The 18,345-nt window shown below is 41.8% G+C and overlaps 2 protein-coding genes across 14 annotated transcripts in view; one reads left to right on the top strand and one right to left on the bottom strand.

Annotated features, from left to right (window-relative positions):
- LOC309842069 (myomegalin-like) overlaps positions 1-10,890 on the bottom strand; it is a 51,783-nt gene extending 40,893 nt beyond the window's left edge. For 3 of the 9 annotated variants that reach the window (XM_082685978.1, XM_082685985.1, XM_082685973.1), the window contains exons 1-2: positions 10,789-10,878; positions 10,489-10,579 (exon numbers count right to left, since the gene is read on the bottom strand). The gene's annotated coding sequence lies outside the window, so the exon portion shown is untranslated. Of the gene's footprint in view, positions 1-10,488; positions 10,599-10,788 lie in introns of all 9 variants that reach the window. The other 6 variants (XM_082685977.1, XM_082685972.1, XM_082685984.1 and 3 more) reach the window with 4 other exon arrangements.
- A 238-nt stretch (positions 10,891-11,128) lies between these two features.
- Positions 11,129-18,345, top strand: part of FCGR1A (Fc gamma receptor Ia) — a 23,924-nt gene continuing 16,707 nt past the window's right edge. For 3 of the 5 annotated variants that reach the window (XR_014299478.1, XM_082686001.1, XM_082685999.1), the window contains exon 1: positions 11,346-11,471. The gene's annotated coding sequence lies outside the window, so the exon portion shown is untranslated. Of the gene's footprint in view, positions 11,472-18,345 lie in introns of all 5 variants that reach the window. The other 2 variants (XM_082686000.1, XM_082686002.1) reach the window with 2 other exon arrangements.

Here is an 18,345-nt window from a genome sequence, read left to right as displayed (position 1 = left end):
AAGTCATAGAGCTCAATTTCTGCTCCTGAGGTTCAACAGAAAAATCAAGGGAACGTGAACCGATGGTTCACAAGGTGCCCCTGTCAGATGCAGAATTCTCTTGGCTAGAATGATGTGTCTCAGGTATGTTTTTCGTGGAAATAGCTGCCAAAAACTGTAAAGGAAAAATACAGCGTTGAGTGATGGTTAATTTTATGTGTTAATTTGCCTAGGTCACAGCACCCAGATATTTGGTCAAACAATATTCTAGATGTTCCTGTAAAGGCATTTTTAAGTGAGATTAACATTTAAACCGGTAGACTTTGATTAAAGCAGATTTTAGTCTATTGATTTAGGCCCTCCATAATGTGAGTGGGCTTCACCCAGTCAAAGGCCTTTGTAGAGAAAGACTAACCTTCCTGAAAGAGAAAGTTTTGTCAGCAGAATGCCTTTGGAGTCAAACTTAGCCTTTTGTGGGTCTCTAGCCTGACATCCTATCCTGCAAGGCCAAAGCCTCCACAGTTGTGTGATCCAATTCCTTAAAATAAGTCTCTGTCTTCCTTACTCTATGATCCATCTATCTTATCAATTAGTCTGTCTATCTGCCTACCTACCTATCTACCTACTTACCTACCTACTTATCTGAAGTGCTAAGGATGAATTAGTATGTTGTATATATTAGTTCTGAATTGATTGCTTATCTGGAGAATCCTGACAAATAGAGACAAGATACTAATTCACCCTTGCTATTTATAGAGAGAGGGGAAGAGGAACAAACCTCTGGGACTAGTGAGTTTCTTCTCCCTCTGAGTAAACTGCTTGGCACAAAGAGGACACGCTAGCCAGTCTTCTCTGCACTGGTTGACAGGGCTCCACAGAAATCAATTACAGGTATATAAAAATATCTTGGCAGTTTAGTAGAGGAGTAGATGCAGAGATATCCTACTGCTTAATGCCCACCATGTCATCTGTTGTACCTCCCTGTAGTTAAGTCAGGAGGACAACACTCCCCTCATTAGATGACCAAAGATAATTGTATAGAAAGTGTGTTGTGCTAGCAAGAGTATGAGGAAAAGAATTCTCCTAGTTAGAAAAATAAATTGAACTATAAATTGATCCCACTACAATTGATGGCAATTTACAGAATTTATTATTTACATTAAAAAACGTACTGTAACCACTATGACAGAGCAATTGCACTTATAGGACTCTATCCTATACAGATACTTGTACCCAAAAGAGATGGGTACACAGATGATGACTGCAGGATTATTTGATTATTGTAAGATCAACTTATTTTTATTTAAAAAAAATTTTTTTTTAAACTTATTTAACAGACAGAGATCACAAGTAGGCAGAGAGGCAGGCAGAGAGAGAGGGGAAGGCAGGCTCCGTGCTGAGCCGAGAGCCCAATGTGGGGCTCAATGTGGGGCTCGGTCCCAGGACCCTGAGCCACTCAGGCGCCAGATCAACTTGCTTTTTAAAATAAAATATAAAAGTTTAAGTAACAGTACAAAGACATGCTTTCATCAAAAATAATGCAGAAGATAATGATAACAATGCTCACAATTCCACTGATAGCATTATTGACTGAACAATTACTAAATACAGACACATCCTGCAAGATGCTATTATGCAGTTGAAAAATTGAGGTACATAAAATTTGTTACTAGCCTAAAGAAACAAGATCCCATCCCACAAAACATGCTCTTCAGGACAGATTACACCAAGCCTCTCTTGTTCCTTGTTTCTCAGAACTTCTCTGTCTCTTATGTTTCTTCTGGGAGATCTTCGGGGAAGTCAGGGGGGCTCCAGAAGGTGCCCTTATATCACTTGAAGGGAGGGAAATGAGGTATTTTGCACACTCTTCCTAGGCGAATCTGCGAAAACCAAACTGATGTAAAAGAGCTTGGCACCGTCCCTGGGTGGGTTTGAACCACCAGCCTTTTAGTTAACAGCTGAACGCGCTAACCGATTGCGCCACAGAGACACAATGTGTTCTCTTTCTTCCTTATAATAGCGATTCCTTCCGAATCGCAAATGGCCACTAGTCCCTGCTGTGTGATTGGGCAGGCTCCAAAGCCTTGGAAAACCGGAGATTAGAGCGACAAATCAAGTCATCTTTCGGGTTTGAAACCGGTGCATTGGGTGATTCCGAAACTGGGGAAAGCAAATGGCCTCGCCCCGCCTTGCCCCTCAGAAGCCAGAACCTTTGGAGACACCCGGACTGCGACCCGCCACCCCTCTACACCCTAGGCTGGTCGAGGGGGGACGAAGGGAAGCTGAATGCCCAAGACACTCAATTAGGACTTGCTGAATTAACTCATTTTAGAGTCTGAGCATACAAAGGGACAATGGCTACACCACATGTATATATGTTATGAGTATGTTATGTATACATAAATATATAAAAAATATAGAATATTTAAAATATACAAACATATGTATAGAATATATAGACTATATATAAAAATATAGATAGAATATATAGACTTTCTCTCTCTATATATAGACTCTGATGAACTCTGGTCCTCCAGCTGCAGCCGCTCTCCAGGAAGTAGCCTGCTAGAAGTCTGCAGATTTGTAGAAAGACAGGCTTTTTACTCCAGTAACAATCCAGGAAGCTAAAAAATAAAGTTGTGGAACAACTGGCTCAAAATGGCCAGGATTTGATTAATAAGTTAATAATTAGGGCGCCTGGGTGGCTCAGTGGGTTAAGCCGCTGCCTTTGGCTCAGGTCATGATCTCAGGGTCGAGTCCCACATCCGGCACTCTGCTCAGCAGGGAGCCTGCTTCCCTCTCTCAGTCTCTCTCTGCCTGCCTCTCTGCCTACTTGTGATCTCTGTCTGTCAAATAAATAAATAAAATCTTAAAAAAAATAATAACTTAATAATTACTTCCCTAATTTTTATCCCCATTGCAACCTAGGACCACCCTAAGAAGGTCAAATATGGGGTGCCTGGGTGGCTCAGGGGGTTAAGCCGCTGCCTTTGGCTCAGGTCATGATCTCAGGGTCCTGGGATCGAGTCCCGTATCGGGCTCTCCCCTTGGCAGGGAGCCTGCTTCCTCCTCTCTCTCTCTGCCTGCCTCTCTGCCTACTTGTAATCTCTCTCTGTCAAATAAATAAATAAAATCTTAAAAAAAAAAAAAGTCAAATATGCCCGCTAACCAGTCATACAGGACGCTCAGCTTCTAGTTACCTACTTACAGCTTTCCCATGCCAACGGCCTCCAAGGAGCGCATACCTTAAGTCCTCCCTTTTTTCTACTATAAAGCTTTCCCACTCCCCCTGCAGCTTTAGACTCTTTTAAAACTCAAGCGACCATGGCTGATGGCCTTGCTTTAGTAAGTTCTGTATAAACAGTCTTTACTTTTCTCCTTTGGTTGGTCTTCATTTTTTCCCCCATACATTGTCACTGTTAAGCTTTTAATCCTTTGAAGAACTCTGAGAACTAAAATAGAAAAATGTTTTTAAAAGGGGGAAGTTTTTTTCTAAAAAGATTTTTTTTCTTTCTTTTTTAAAGATTTTACTCATTTATTTGACAGACAGAGATCACAAGTAGGCAGAGAGGCAGGTAGAGAGAGGGGGATAGGAAGCAGGCTTCCTGCCGAGTGGAGAGCCCGGTGCGGGGCTCGATGCGGGGCTCGACGCGGGGCTGGATCCCAGGACCCTGGGATCATGACCTGAGCTGAAAGCAGAGGCTTTAACCTACTGAGCCACCCAGAGGCCCCTAAAGATTTTATTTTTGTCAACTGATTTCGAAGCCTGCAATGTCCCATGGGCTGGGCAGCAGAGGGACTTACAGCGCACCATCTGTGCAGCTTAAGCTCCAGGGCTCAGTTCAACCACATTCCGCATTCTGTCTTCAGTGGGGTCCACAGGGTCAGTGTGAGGGAGCGGGAAAAGGGTCGAGGCCAAAAGGGAACCTTCAGGAGACTGGAAAGAAGTAGGAGAGGCATGATTGAAGACAAGGAGACCTCCCAAGAGGCTTGTGGAGATGCACTGGCCAGATCCTGAGAGATGAGAATGGTTTTTTATTTTGTATCAGAATGGGGAGAGAGAAATGGAGAGAGAGGACCCGACAGAGAGAAAAGTACAAGAACCTGTAGTTGTTCAAGAACAAAGCAAGAAAATATTGTGAATATTTTGCATCAAAAATATTAAAGGACACACACCAATTGGCAGCATCTTTGCTGTGTGCTGTGACCGTATAGTGGTTAGCACTCTGCATTGTGGTTGCAGCAACCCTGGCTCGAATCTGAGCCACAGCAGTATTTGGCCTTTGTGAAGGCTCTTTGTGTTGTGCACTTAAGACCCTGATTGTGTTCTACATGAATTAGACTTCAATATGTACAATTAGAATGAAAGTTGGGTTGGAGGGGCAGAGAATGGTATGGAAATTGGGTTTTATTAGATTTTGTTGTACGAACTCATAAAAAGCTCATTGTCATAGTGTCTAAAAAGACCCCATCAACAACTGCAATATCTCAACCAGAAAAACGTTCATGTCTACACTGTTACATAAGTGGAAGCTACAGATGGCTCTTTCTCTTTTGGGATAGTTCTGTGCATGCTCAGATATAGAGCATGGTTCTGGAAGACAGAATACTTGACCCCAGTTTAGTGCACAGTAGGGTTTCCTCCCCTTATAACTGCAAAGTATTAGGGAGACACCGCAAACCTTGATCTTAGGCCACAAAAAGTGGTAAGAGGATTAACACCAGGGCTAAAACATGTACCAAATGTGTTCAAGAAAGATGCCAGATACTGCCATGACTCAGATTCGAACCGAGGTTGTTGCGGCCACAACACAAAGTACTAACCACTATTAGATCACGGCACACCATATACCTGACTTCATCTGGCGTGCCTCCTTTAGCATTTTTGATGTAAAAACATCCACACCTAGTTAAAGCTATACAAAATTTCCATCAGCCCAGAAACATCAGTACAGCCCTTTCTAGCCAATTCCCACCTACTTGTGCTGTGCTTAAGCAAACCATTCTGATTTTTTTTGTTGTTTTGAAAGGGCCTTATTTATGTTTTAGCAACAAGTTAGAGAAGTAACTTTGTTAACCGACAATCAAGATTTTGAGCCAAAGAGAAAAGAAAAAAATCACAAGACCCCAAACAGGCATAATCATTGTTATTTTTAAAATTTTATTTATTTTTTTAAAGTAAGCTCTACACCCAACATGGGGCTGGAACTCACGATCCCTGAGATGAAGAATCTGATGCTCTACGGACTGAGCCAGGTGTCCCAAATCACCGTTATTTTTAAAAAGAAGATGTATTTATTTATTTTTGATAGAGATGGAGTAAGATGAGGGTAGGAGAGAGGGAGAGAGAATCCTGAAGTAGACTTCCCACTGAGTGTGGAGCCCAGCTCGGATCCAATCCCAGGACCCTTAGATCATGACCTGAACCAAAATCAAGAAACAGTGCCTCGACCCATGAAGCCACCCAGGCACCCCACTGTCATTTTCCAATGAACGTTTTATATATACAAAATAAATTAAGTTACAATGTACTATAGCACTGTGAACTGAACTAATCTAAAAGCGACATCAAAAAGTTCCATGATTATCCAGAGTATCTAGGTTTTTATCTTTAATACCATTCCCAGAAGGCAGTGATTCATTAATAATCCACTAGGGTCTTTTTTTTTTTAAGATTTTATTTATTTATTTGAAAGACAGAGATCACAAGAAGGCAGAAAGGCAGACAGAGAGAGAGAAAGGGAAGCAGGTTCCCTGCTGAGCAGAGAGCCCGATGCGGGGCTCAATTCCAGGACCCTGGGATCATGACCTGAGCTGAAGGCAGAGGCTCCAACCTACTGAGGCACCCAGGCGCCCCTCCACTAGGGTCTTTTAAAGACACCCACAGCTGGCTTAAAGGAATTCCCACTGGCATGAGTTGTGATACTTTGAGTTTGAGAAAGAACTGTGATTTTTGTGCAGGGGTCAGTAAACTATGGCCTGCTGGCCAAATCCACACACAACTTGTTTAGTAAATAAAGTTTTACTGGAACACAACCATACTTATTCATGTATGTATTATCTATGGCTGCTTTTGTAATCCAATGGCAGAGTTGAGTAGTTTCAACAAAGCCTAAAATACTTACTACTGGGCACTTTACAAAAGAAAGTTTGCTGATCCCAGTCTAGCGGATTGACTTAATTAAGTAATATTGGAGTCGGTGAAGTCATTTGCATGCTGAAGTATTTAAGTTCAATGTAACTTCCTTTAAAATGGTTCAACAAAAACATATAATTAAGTAGATTAAAAGGTTCTGATTTCTATCTCCAGCGGTTAATGTTGACTATTTCTAAAATTCACAGTAGTGAATGTATTTTTTTTTCTGAGATGCATCCATGCTGTTGAGTTTATTATTACAGTGTTCTTGATGAATGTTATTCCTGTGCTCATACTGCTGTTGATGGATACTTGGATAATTTATAGTTTTGGCCATTGTGAACAAGGTCCTTACACATGTGCATTCATTTTTTGAGTATATACTTTGTAGCGAAATTGCTGGGTCCTGGGGTTGGTGTAAATTTAACTTTATTAGAAACAGTCAATTTTCCAGAATGTGTGATTTTACCTTGTCAGCAGCAATGAGGTATAGTTACTCTATAATCTTGTCAGCAGTTGGTGTTCTCCCTCTTTAAAAGTTGCTGTGAGTGCATAAAGGTAGTATCTCACTGTGGTTTTAATTTGTGCTTCCCTAATAAATAATAAGTAAGCATCTTTCCTTTTGTCTTTTGGCCATTTAGAAATTATCTTTTGTGAAGCAAGCCTATTCTGGTATTTTGCTAATTTTTAATGTTTTGGCTTTTATTATTGATTTCTAAAAGTTCTCTGTCCATTCAATTTGAATCATGTCCAGATAAGAAATCTGCAAATATCTTTTCCTACTCTATGGATTGCCTTTTTACTTTCTTATGGTGTTTGTTTGTTTTAAATTTATTTGACAGAGAGAGAGAGATCACAAGCAGGCAGAGAGGCAGGCAGAGAGAGGGAAAACAGTCTCCTGTCCAAGCAGAGAGCCAGATGAGGGGCTCAATGCAGGGATCGATCTCATTCCAGGACCCTGAGATCATGACCTGAGCTGAAGGCAGAGGCTTAACCCACTGAGACACCCAGGTGCCCCTCTTACGGTGATTTTTGATGAACATAAGTTTTTACTTTTGACGGAATCTGATTCATTTTTTCTTTTATTGTTAAGGTATCTTACTCTCTAAGACATCTCTCCTGCCCAAGACTATAAGTACATTTTCCCACATTTTCTTCTAGAAACTTTAATGTATTAGTTTTCAACTTTAAAAATTGTGATTACTTTTCTGACCTCAGCACAATACTTAACCACTTCGGCATAAGAATCTTTAGCTTGCTTGCAGATCACAAATCTCCCCAAAATTTTTATAACCTTTGATGTAAAAACATTCATAATAGTTTCCTGTTCTGCTCTTTGTTGACTACAGATCTTTGTGTTTCTATCGCTCACTCCTCTTTTGCCCTCTTTTTCCTTCTCTCTTATCTTCTTACCCCTCCCTACCTACATCTGAGAAAATCAGAAATACCTAGGACCGAGAAGAAAAAAGATCTGATCTATCTGTGCTCAGGAGCACAGGCTCTAGTTTTTAAAATCTGATTCTGTTTTTGTATGGCCTTGGAGAAGTAACTCAAATTTTATGTGCCTCACTTCTTTCTTCTGTAAAATGGGGCTGATAAGGGGTGCCTGGGTGGCTCAGTGGGTTAAACCTCTGCCTTCAGGTCAGGTCAGGTCATGATCTCAGGGTCCTGGGACTGAGATCTCCCTGACTGGAGAGCCCAATTTGGGGTTTGATCCCAGGACCCAAAGATGCTTCCCCTCTCTCTGTGCCTGCCTCTCTGCCTACTTGTGATCTTTCTCTCTGTCACATAAATAAAATCTTTTTTAAAAATGGGCTAGTAAGAGTAGCTACTTCATTCTGTTGTTGGCTGTGCCTGAATTTAGTAGCTGCTCAATATCATAATCAGGATCATCATCCCCATTGTCATTATCCTCTGCATTATTTTTGAAAATAATTGTGCTGATATTTTGCACTTTAGTTTTGCTTCTCCTAGAAATTCCTGTGAATGGAATCATGGAGTATGTATGCTGTTGTATTCTGCATAATGTCTCTGAGTTTTATTTATATTGTGGAGTATATAAAAATTTGTGGCTTTGGGGCGCTGAGTGGCTCAGTTGTTAAGTGTCTGGCTTCGGCTCAGGTCATGATCCTAGGGTCCTGGGATAGAGCCCCATATCTGGCTCCCTGCTCAGTGGGGAGCCTGCTTCTCCCTCTCCAGCTGCCCTGTGCTTGTGTTCCCCCTCTCTCTGTCTCTCTCTGTTATAAATAAAATCTTCAAAAAAAAAAAAAGGCTCATGACTTTTTATTGCTGAGTAATATCCTATTATATGGATATACCACAATCTGTTTATCAGTGTCCTGATAGTGGACACTTGAGTAGTTTCTAGTTCGGGCTATTGAGAATAAAAACACTATGAACGTTCTTGTTACAATCTTTTTGGTATGGACATATGTTTTCAGTTCTCTTGGAAGAATATCTAGGTGAAGGATTTTATGGGAATAAAGGGATGTTTATGTAAATTTGTTTAAATGTATAAGAAACTATAAAGCCAAAATGGCTATAACACATTCCCACTAAAAATGTGGGAGAGTTCAAGTTGTTCCACATCTTCACAAAGATTCGGTGTTTTTCACTTTTTTAGCCGTGCTACTGGGTGCAGTGGTATTTCAAAGCAGTTTTAGTATCTATATCCCTAACTAGTGATACTGAGCACTCGTTTATGTGCTTACTGGCCATTGGTATATCTTTCTGTCTGAAGTGTTTAAGCTTTTTCCCATTTTTAAAAAACGGGTGTTTCAGTTTCTAATATTGATTATAGGAGGTCATTTTATATTCTGGAGATAGGGTCTTTGTCAGATAAGTTCTGTGAATATTTTGTCCCTGTCTGTGATTTGGCTCTGCCTTTTCACTGAATGGTATCTTTAATGAGAAGACATTTTTAATATTTTAATTATTTTATAACTTTAATGTTTAATATTTTAAGTATGACTGTTGTTAAAGTCTAATTTAATATTCAAATTAATTATTTATTAATTATTAATTAACTATTTAATATTTAAATTAATTATTTAATTTAATATTTAGACTAAATTTTAATATTTTAAAAGTCTAACTTATTATTTTTTATTTAATATTGTTAAAGTCTAACATCATTTTTCTTTTTTATGTTTTTGGTGTGTGATATTTATTTTGCTTACCACCAGGTCATAAGGATAGTCTCATGTATTTTCTTCTAAAACTTTATAGTTGTAGTGTGTATGATTTGGTCTATGATCCAACTCAAATTAGCTTTCATGTATACTGTAAAGTAGGGATTGTAGGTTTTTATCACTATGTAGATATCTTGTTCCAGTGCTGTTTGTTGAAATGATAGTCCTTTCCCCATTGAATTGCTTTAGTGTCTCTTTTTGGAAAATAATTTGACCAGAGAAGGGAGGTCTATTTTACATGTCTCAATTCAGTTCTTTTTATTTACACATGTACCCGTCTGCCACTCCCACACGGTCTTGTTTATAGTAATAAGCAGCTTAATAGTAAGTCTTAAATTCTTCCAGGTTTGATTTTTTCAGAGCTCAATAAATTTTGAAACGTGTACATAACAAAGTAGCCATCACACAAATAAAAATCTGGTCACTTAACTTCTCTCATTTCATTGTAAGACATAGGTCCTCACATATTATATCTGATCCCTTTGCCAAAGACCCTCTGTTGCAGCTCCTAGAAAAAATAAATCCCCAGTTTCCTTTAGAGACAAAATGTCTGCAACATTCAACCATGAATCTAGATTCTTATTGGAAAAAAAAGTTCATTTTCCAGGTGTTTGGCTAGAGCAAACTTTTCTATTATTTATGACCATAAATACAATGTTTGGTTTGGAATTCTCTTTTCTTTGTGGGGAGATCAAATTCCCAGGAGGGCCTCTAATTAACTGGACTGATAGTTGTTGACCATGAAATTGGAGGCTATGTAAAAATTGACTTTTTAAAAATTGCATTAGAAAAGATTAGGGAGAGATGATGAGAAAAGGTGTAAGGAAGAGTAGGTTGGAACTAGAAAGTCGTATTTTGGTTTTTGCAGTGATTGTCAGGTTTTATAGAAAGAAGTTAGACGTTACCTATCCAAGGGGGAAAAGACCTTTAGTGGAAACAACCACTAAATACTGGCCATTAAATACAGGCCATTTTATGATGCTTTCCCATTTATACATAATTTCTTTCCCATTTTTGTAAAACTGGCAGGCTTCATGTGCTTGTTATATAACTTTAAAAATGTGTATTTAAGTTAAAGCCTATGAAAATTAAACTATTCCTCACAAACGTCCTAAATTTATCTTAAATTCAATCAAAGATGCATTTAAAATAACATAGGCCCAGCCTAAGAGACAAACCCACCTGGCTGAAGTGCAGTTCCTGGGCGTGTGTGATTCTCAGCTGTAGCTGCTTTCTCTAGTTTCCCCCACACCTGGAAGACCTCATTCAAAACCTACCAGAAACCGTGTCTTCTGTTAAGAGATTTTAAAGTACTCTTACTTCAAGGAAGGGCATTAAAAATAAATTTACCAGTTGCATCCTTGGAATCCACAGAAAGCCCAAGGGGGGACACGTTCAAATGCCCAAAGGAGCAGGGGCTGCTTACTCTCGGGTGGCCGGGCCAAGGCTTTGGCTCCCACTGGGGAGGGGGACTCGACTCACCGTCAACCGCGACCGAACCCCGATTTCATCTTCATGCGGTTTTTAGATGAGGAAAATCGCCTGGAGTTCTTCCTTTCCCTCGGCTCTGTTTCCACCTCTCGCGTTCTGTCTCCTCCGGAGCGTTCTGGGAAGCTAATATCGGACAGGACCGAAAGGGGAGGCTGCCCTTCTCCTCCGGGTCCCTCCCGTTGGGGCGTCTTGGGTGCTCAGTCCGGCCGGGACGTTAGGGCACGCGGGTGCGGACTGCGGGGCCGCGAGTGCAGCGGGAGCGGAGGCCGCGAATTCGCCGTCGCCGGCCGCGCGCATCACGGACCTGCCCGTCGCAGGTCGGATCTATTTCATCGACGCCGCCCGCAGTTCGCTTGCGGGCGGCACGCAGGAGTGCGGGCCTCCGACCCGCGAGAGGGGCCGCGCTGGAGGGGCCCGGCCCTGCCCCTGCCCCTCGAGGCGGGGCGGGGAAGAGGCTTCAAGGCGGCCCAGCCCGGGGTCCGAGCGTAGTCCTCGCCGCCGGTGTCGGGAGAGTTGTTCGCCACAGGCGGGCCGCCGGGAGAAGAGCGTGTGGCTCCGAGACCGCGGCGGAGAAGAGAAGAAACACGCCTTCGAACAGAGCGGCTGTGTGGCGTGGGAGAAAGGCCGGTGTCGAAAAGGACTGTTCCGGCCTAGCGTGCAGCTCAGCGGCTAAGGTAGGGGGGAAGCGCAGGGCGGCGGGTTGTAGGGGGACGGGAGCCGGGTCCGGTTCGGGCTGCCGAAGCTTCTTGAAAGCGGTCTCCATCCGCGCCGCGTGGGTTGCTGCGTCCTCCGGAGTCCACCGGCTGATGTTGGGGACTCCGGGGTGTTAAGCCGGGCGCCTTGCGCTGCGGGGCCCTCTTCAAGACTTGGTGTTGGCGCGCGGCCGCCTCATGAAGGCGCGTTCTCAGGGTGACTTTGAGCGGCCGCCAGGCGGGTATTGGTGCCGGGACGTGTGGACCTGGCGGGGGGGCCCGGGGCGCGTCTGCTGTCCCGCGTAGCTATCGGTCTTTCTTGTGGGGCTCTTTTTTTGAGAAAGCAGGGAGGGAATGGACTTAGGGAGAATTCTTTTCAAGAGCGGGAGGCAAGGTAAAGGCAGATCCGGGAGGCTTTTCTAGAGAGATCAGGCAAGGGTTAACTCCTCTCAGAGGATTTTTAAGAAAGGAACTTTTGCGGTTCCCTGGTGGTCTAGTGGCTAGGATTCGGCGCTTTCACCGCCGCGGCCCGGGTTCGATTCCCGGTCAGGGAATGGGTCGTTGTTCCACAGTTTGTTGAGTTCTGTGTGTTTTGGTTCTCTTCCTAAGACTGGCGGGAAAATAAAGCTCACTATTTTTTGAGGCTACATTCCAGAAAGTAGAACTGCTAAGTGAAATGGAGAATTTCAGACTCTCCTCTTTACTACCCACCAACCTGTAAGCACCAATTATGCGCCGCAACTTGTTCATTCCCCCACCGCGCATTTAAAACTAGCACTATAAATTTTCTGTGTTTTAAATATAATCTCAAACTTTATTTACCACCAACCAACCTCTTCAGAGTTGATTTTCCCATAGCCTTTGAGTCCACAAGGGACAAATAAACTGGAAGAATTGCCTATTATCTCAGCGATCTTGAAGTCTCCATGATCTGCTCGGGTGTTTACCTTTTCTTCCACGTAAGATTAGTTGTAGTAAACGTTTAAGTCTGGACTTTTTGCCTGAGTGGTCTTGCGGATTCTAAATTTTGTGGCTTTGGAGCTGTTACTTGAATAGTTTCATGGACATGTTTCACCTTGAGGAACTTGGGGAAGTGGTGCACAGGAGGGTCCCTAAATCCATCTTCGGAAGTGTTGGGAGAAATACATGAGCACCAGAAATGAAGATGACAGCTTCTGAAGACCTAACAATGGTTGGAAGCAGAGCAGATTTTTAAAAACCAGAGAGAAGTTGTTTTAATAATTCAATGTTCGTTTTGATGGCCACTTTATTTTTTTTAAAAGGAAGATAGGAGTTATCTCACTCTTAATTTCTGCTCAGTCGTGATCTCAGGGTGGTGGGATCCAGCCCTGCCTAGGGCTACATGCTGGGCCTGGATCCTGCTTAAGAATCTCTCTCCCTTTCCCTTTGCCCTTCCTTTTGCCCACCCCTAACACCCTGCTCAGCTCTCTCTATAAAAAAAAAGAAAAGAAAAAGAAAAAAAAAGAAGGAAGATAAGAGTTATTTTATTATTTTAATTATTTCAGTTTTTTAAAAATTTAAATTCAATTAATCAACAAATAGTACATCATTAGTGTCAGATGTAGAGTTCAATAATTCATCAGTTGCTCATCACACTAGGTGCCCTCTTTATTGCCCATCCAGCAATTACTCCATTCCCCCTCCCATCCCCTCCAGCAACTCTCAGTTTGTTTCCTATAGTTAAGAGTCTCTCAGGGTTTGTCTCCCTCTCTGATGACTTCCCACGCAGTTTTCCCTCCCTTTCCCTATGATGCTCTTCGCTGTTTCTTATGTTCCACATATGAGTGAAATCAATAATTCTTTCTCTGATTGACTTATTTTGCTCAATATAACACCCTCCAGTTCCATCCATGTCGATGTAAATGGTAAGTATTCATCCTTTCTGTTTATTTATTTTTAGTAATTTTGACACCCAATGTAGGGCTCAAACTGAGAACCCGGAGATCAAGAGTCACTTACTCTTCTGGCTGAACCAACCAGGGGCCTCCACTTTATCTGTTTTGAGGAGAACATTAGTGGAGGGAATTTGCTTTATTGGATCAGTAATTTTTCTATATTTTTATTTATTTCTAAAGGAAATTCAGTGATAAGAAGTTAATAATATAATAATAAACAAAAATAATAAGATTTATTAATAAAATTTCACATCTTACATTATTCACACTGATATAGTTGGCTTATGCTGTCATGTGTTGCACACTGTATAACATTACCTGACGAGCTGTGTTCAGCGACACAGTAATACATACCGTACTGCTGCTATTTATGATTCCAAAAATGAAGTATAGTAGGAAGGTGTTGTAACCTTTTAGTGTAGCCCTGAGATTAACTGAATTTATGCCGTGTTCTCACATACTTTAGAGGGCTATGCTATAATAGTAAAATGGCCTCCCTTGGTCAGTTGTTGCCCATTTCCTGACCCAGTATGATACACAGGAATGACCATGGGGGAAAATGGCTTTTTGAAGGACTTACCTAATTTGTCTCTCTTATTGTTATTTGGAATGAGATCAGAAAAGCAAAGGGAAATATTCGTGTAGAATTTTTTTTCCTCCTTCCCAACCCTTAATTTCCAGTGGAGGAGCAAACACTTTTCTCATCCTTCACATACCAGGATAGATACTGAGCTTCCTTTTCTAATGGTTGAGGACACACTATAATAAAACATCATACGAAAGGGTGTGGGTTCTGCTGCCCCTTTCCTACCTGACCATCAAAACTGTCAGCCTGGCTGGTGACAAGTGGAACTTCTAATCCTGCATCTATCCACCTTTTTTTCCTGGCACTCTCTGTTCAAAGAACTTGTACCATCGGATTCATTTGGGGAAGTTTGGTTAAGGTGGTTTTGTGCTTAGACAGAAGGAAAACCCTCTAAGACCTTTAACTGACTGGTTTCCTAGGCTTCCCTCTACTGTGACACAAGCCCTACCATTAACAAATTGTGATTATATACATGTTGCCACTTTTCTTGGTGTGTATATCTCCCTCAGGAACCCTTGCACCCACCAGGGAACCTAGGTTATTGGCAGAATGAGATTTGGGAATTTTTTGGTCCTCTGGCCAAACCACCATTTAGTGCTCTAATTCCACCATTTTTGAAATTATACTCACTGTATTTTAAACACTGTTTATTTTGGACAGTTCAGTTTGGAGGCAATGGAGATTATTAATTTAATGTTATTTCTGTACTTTTCAAACTTTGAACCATAGTGTAGATTTCTCATCAAAAAGTATGAAGGCCATAAGACAGTGGAAGAACAATTTTTGCTGTAAAACAAACAGGTCAAACTTTGGCAGGACTTACAAGTTTAGCATGCAGTGGTAGCATCTGTATCAGAAACTCTAGTTCTCTGTGAGAAAAAAACGGGTTTTTTGTTCATTTGTTTCCTTTCGGCTGCTAGAAGGATTGAGCATTGCCAGAAAGATTTATCTACATAGTCCCAAGAAACTTTATTTGGCAAGCAAGCTCCTGAAAACTGACGAGGTTTATCAGTCACTCTTGCTGGTAGATATCTGTTAACACTGCAGTCAGAGCTGTTGAGATTAAAATTTTTAACTTGACAATCAATAGGACATTATTTATACAGTCGGATTTTGGACATCAGAGGGTTTAGGCACTCAGGCTAAATTTATTTATTTTTTCACTCAGGCTAAATTTTTTTTTTAAGATTTTATTTATTTATTTGACAGAGAGAAAGATCACAAGTAGGCAGAGAGGCAGGCAGAGAGAGAGGAAGGGAAGCAGGCTCCCTGCCAAGCAGAGAGCCCAATGAGGGACTTGATCCCAGAACCCTGGGATAATGACCCAAGCTGAAGGCAGCTGCTTAACCAACTGAGCCACCCAGGCATCCCTTTATGTAAGTTTCTTGAAAATGGTGCTTCACTGTTGCCTTGCATTCTGTGTTAGTGGTCATCTAATTCTGTTGAGTTTGTAACCCATTTCATAGTTTCACCTGGAGAACCTGAAGATGTTTTCTTTACCTTTAAAGTCTAATAGCTTGACTATGGTATTGTTTTCAAGTTGATCATCCAGGGTCAATCCCTGGTACCTGATGAGTCTTTTCAGTGTGCCTCCTCACCTAAGTACTGTATCATTTTCCTTTTTATAATAAGATCAAGGCCCCTAGATTGTTCTCTCTACAGCCTGACTCCTGTTTAGAGAAAAATCTTAAAAAATGAGAAATTATGTACCACATTACAATGTTTATCCAACAAATACAGGGATTCCCAAACAAGTTAAAATAGTAACAACCCTGATGATTTCAACACAGTCTTGCCCAGGTAAGGACTTTAAAAAAAAAAAATCACCATCAGTTTACAGTAAAATGTAGAAAGATATAATGCCAGAATAAGAAAGTTCTTGGACATGAATAAATTATTAAAAAGGAAAAATGTTGGTGACTTGAAAATAAGCTTAAAAAACTTAAATTTTAAGCAATTCTTAGAAGAAAGTTAATCACCCACAGTGTCTAACGCAGTCACGCCCTTACTACCCTCTAATTGGAATCCTTTCCAAGGAGAGCCCAAGAGCTAGAGAACAAACCCGGGTCCACAGTTCCCGGAGTCTTTAGTTCCTCTTCCTTTCACAAGTATATCCTTCTTCTTCGGGCCCACGCCTGTTGAGGCGCATCGCCGGCCACGCGGAGTCCTTCCCCGGAACCGCTATGGGCCGGCGGGAGGACCGTGGACTGCGGCGGCCGGTCACGCGAACTACTCGGTTGTAGGTGTGCCGTGCGGCGGCACGAGCGAGGAGCCTCTGGCCGCAGCTCCCCTGACGCCCACCGGCCTGCGCTTTCCTCGGGGCCGCCAACGCCACCCGGGCCACTGGGGTGTCTGCTGGGCCCCGCGGCGGCTCCCCTCCGGCGACCTTCCCGTGGCTGCCCTCGCTCCGGGGTGAGACGTGGCCCAGCGGCCGACCCCAGGTCCAGCACGGGCCTCAGTGACCTGGTGGCCCTTTGCGTTCCGTGGGTCCTGTAGGGGAAAGACTGAAAGTAACTGTGGCCTTAAGTCCAGTCTAAACTGCAAACCACCCGGAAACACTCCCCTTTTCAAAGATGGTGGTTGCTCAATGCAAGCACTGCAGCAATAGCAACCAAAACTCCTAAATGACGCTATTTGCCTACACAGTATAATTTTGTGGGATAAAAATATGAAAACCTCACAGAAATGAAGGAAAGCCCACTGCATTGGCCAGGAATCAAACCCGGATCTCCCACATGGGAGGCAAGAGTTCTGCCACTGGACCACCAATGCCTATTTCTGTGGTGTGCTATAGGTGAAATCTAGGGGTATCCAGAACAAGTTGATAGTATTCCCAAACTGGCTTTTTAGAGTGCTGACTAATACCTAATAAAATCACCCAAACCAAAGGTTTTTATAGAAAACTTATACTAGACAAAACTATACATATAAAAATAATACCTGATTTGTCTGATCAAACTCTTAATTCTGAGAGGGGCTCTTTCCAGCTGCATAACAGACTCCTATAGAAAAACATAAGAAATTCATCTAGTTCCCATGTTTTTCTTCCTAAATCTTCAATTGTCAACCTCAAACTGTTGTCTTAATGGTTCTGGGAATGTAACCTAACTTGTAGGTTAGGTGAATAAAATTCTTATCCAGGGAAGAAATAAGAATTGGAACCAAAATTAGTATCAGATGGAAAGGAGGGGAAAGAACAGAATCAAGATAGATATAATGAAGAAATAAATTCTAGTCTATGTAGTTAGTCCTTTGTAGCTTTTAATTTTTTTTTTTTGTAAAAGAGTAATGATCAATCTTGTAACCTTAGAATGCATCTGGTTTTTTAATGTGTATAAAACATTTGAATGGATATAAGATAAAAAGATTAAGTTTGCAATCAATGTTTTGGAGAATCTAATTTCCCAAATTAATTGGCTTTGATTTACTAGCTGTATGACAAGTAGACTATTTTAAAGAAATACTTTATTGTTGAAATATTAACATAGAGGTCTTTTGTTCCATCTATCACCTCTTACTTCCATTAATATAAGTAGATAAAAAACTCGTTCTCTTACAGCCAGCCTAGTCTACTTCAATCCATTTGCCACATTGCATTCTCACTGATCATTCCATGGGGGAAAGCTGGACATAACTATTGCCTAAATCCACTTCCACCACCACAGTAGCTAACCAACAGTAGTCCTTCCTTTCATGGTCATGGGAGCCAGAGAAGGTGTTGGGAAAGAACTGCGGTGGATAACTCGTAGAGCTAGTGGGTTCGGGATTGTGTTGGCTTGAAACACATATACAAATTGGAGAAGTACAAGTCTCTGAAAGGGATTGGTAATACGGAAGCAAGAACAAAATGAGTCACTGTGCTGGTAAACCTGAGGTACTAATTTTTCAGTTTCACCAAGTCAGTTTCCTGACAGCTGGGATAAAGGCTACCAAAACGCCCAATAGGAAGCTCCGTGGAGAACATATTTTGAAATTTGGTTTTATGGGAATTCTTCAGAGTCAAGCTTCAGAGGTGTCCTAAGAGCACAGAAGTTTCCACACAGGGACAGTTTTGGATTCTTCAGCTGAGAATTTGTACCCTTTCGAAGGAGCAGATCCCACCTGAGGTTCTCTTCCATCCCAGATCAGGCTCCAGAGGGGGGTGCTTAATATAGCTGGGATCTGTGCGGTCACTGAATCCCTGTATAGATAGGTTGCTCGATTTCTGTGAAACCCTGTAGATGAAATCTTTGGGCCTGCTGTGGGTTGTGAGAGAAGCAACCTCATGAAGTAATCGGATATGTTAGAAGCCAAAGGACACCTTAACCTAAGAATACTGGTGCTTCAGTAACAAGCATCTCACCTCCTGCCTGAC

Source organism: Mustela nivalis (genome assembly GCF_964662115.1).
Source record: "Mustela nivalis genome assembly, chromosome: 10".
Lineage (NCBI taxonomy): Eukaryota > Metazoa > Chordata > Mammalia > Carnivora > Mustelidae > Mustela > Mustela nivalis.
Note: the sequence above shows the minus strand (reverse complement) of the source record. Positions and strands in the feature narration are given on the sequence as shown.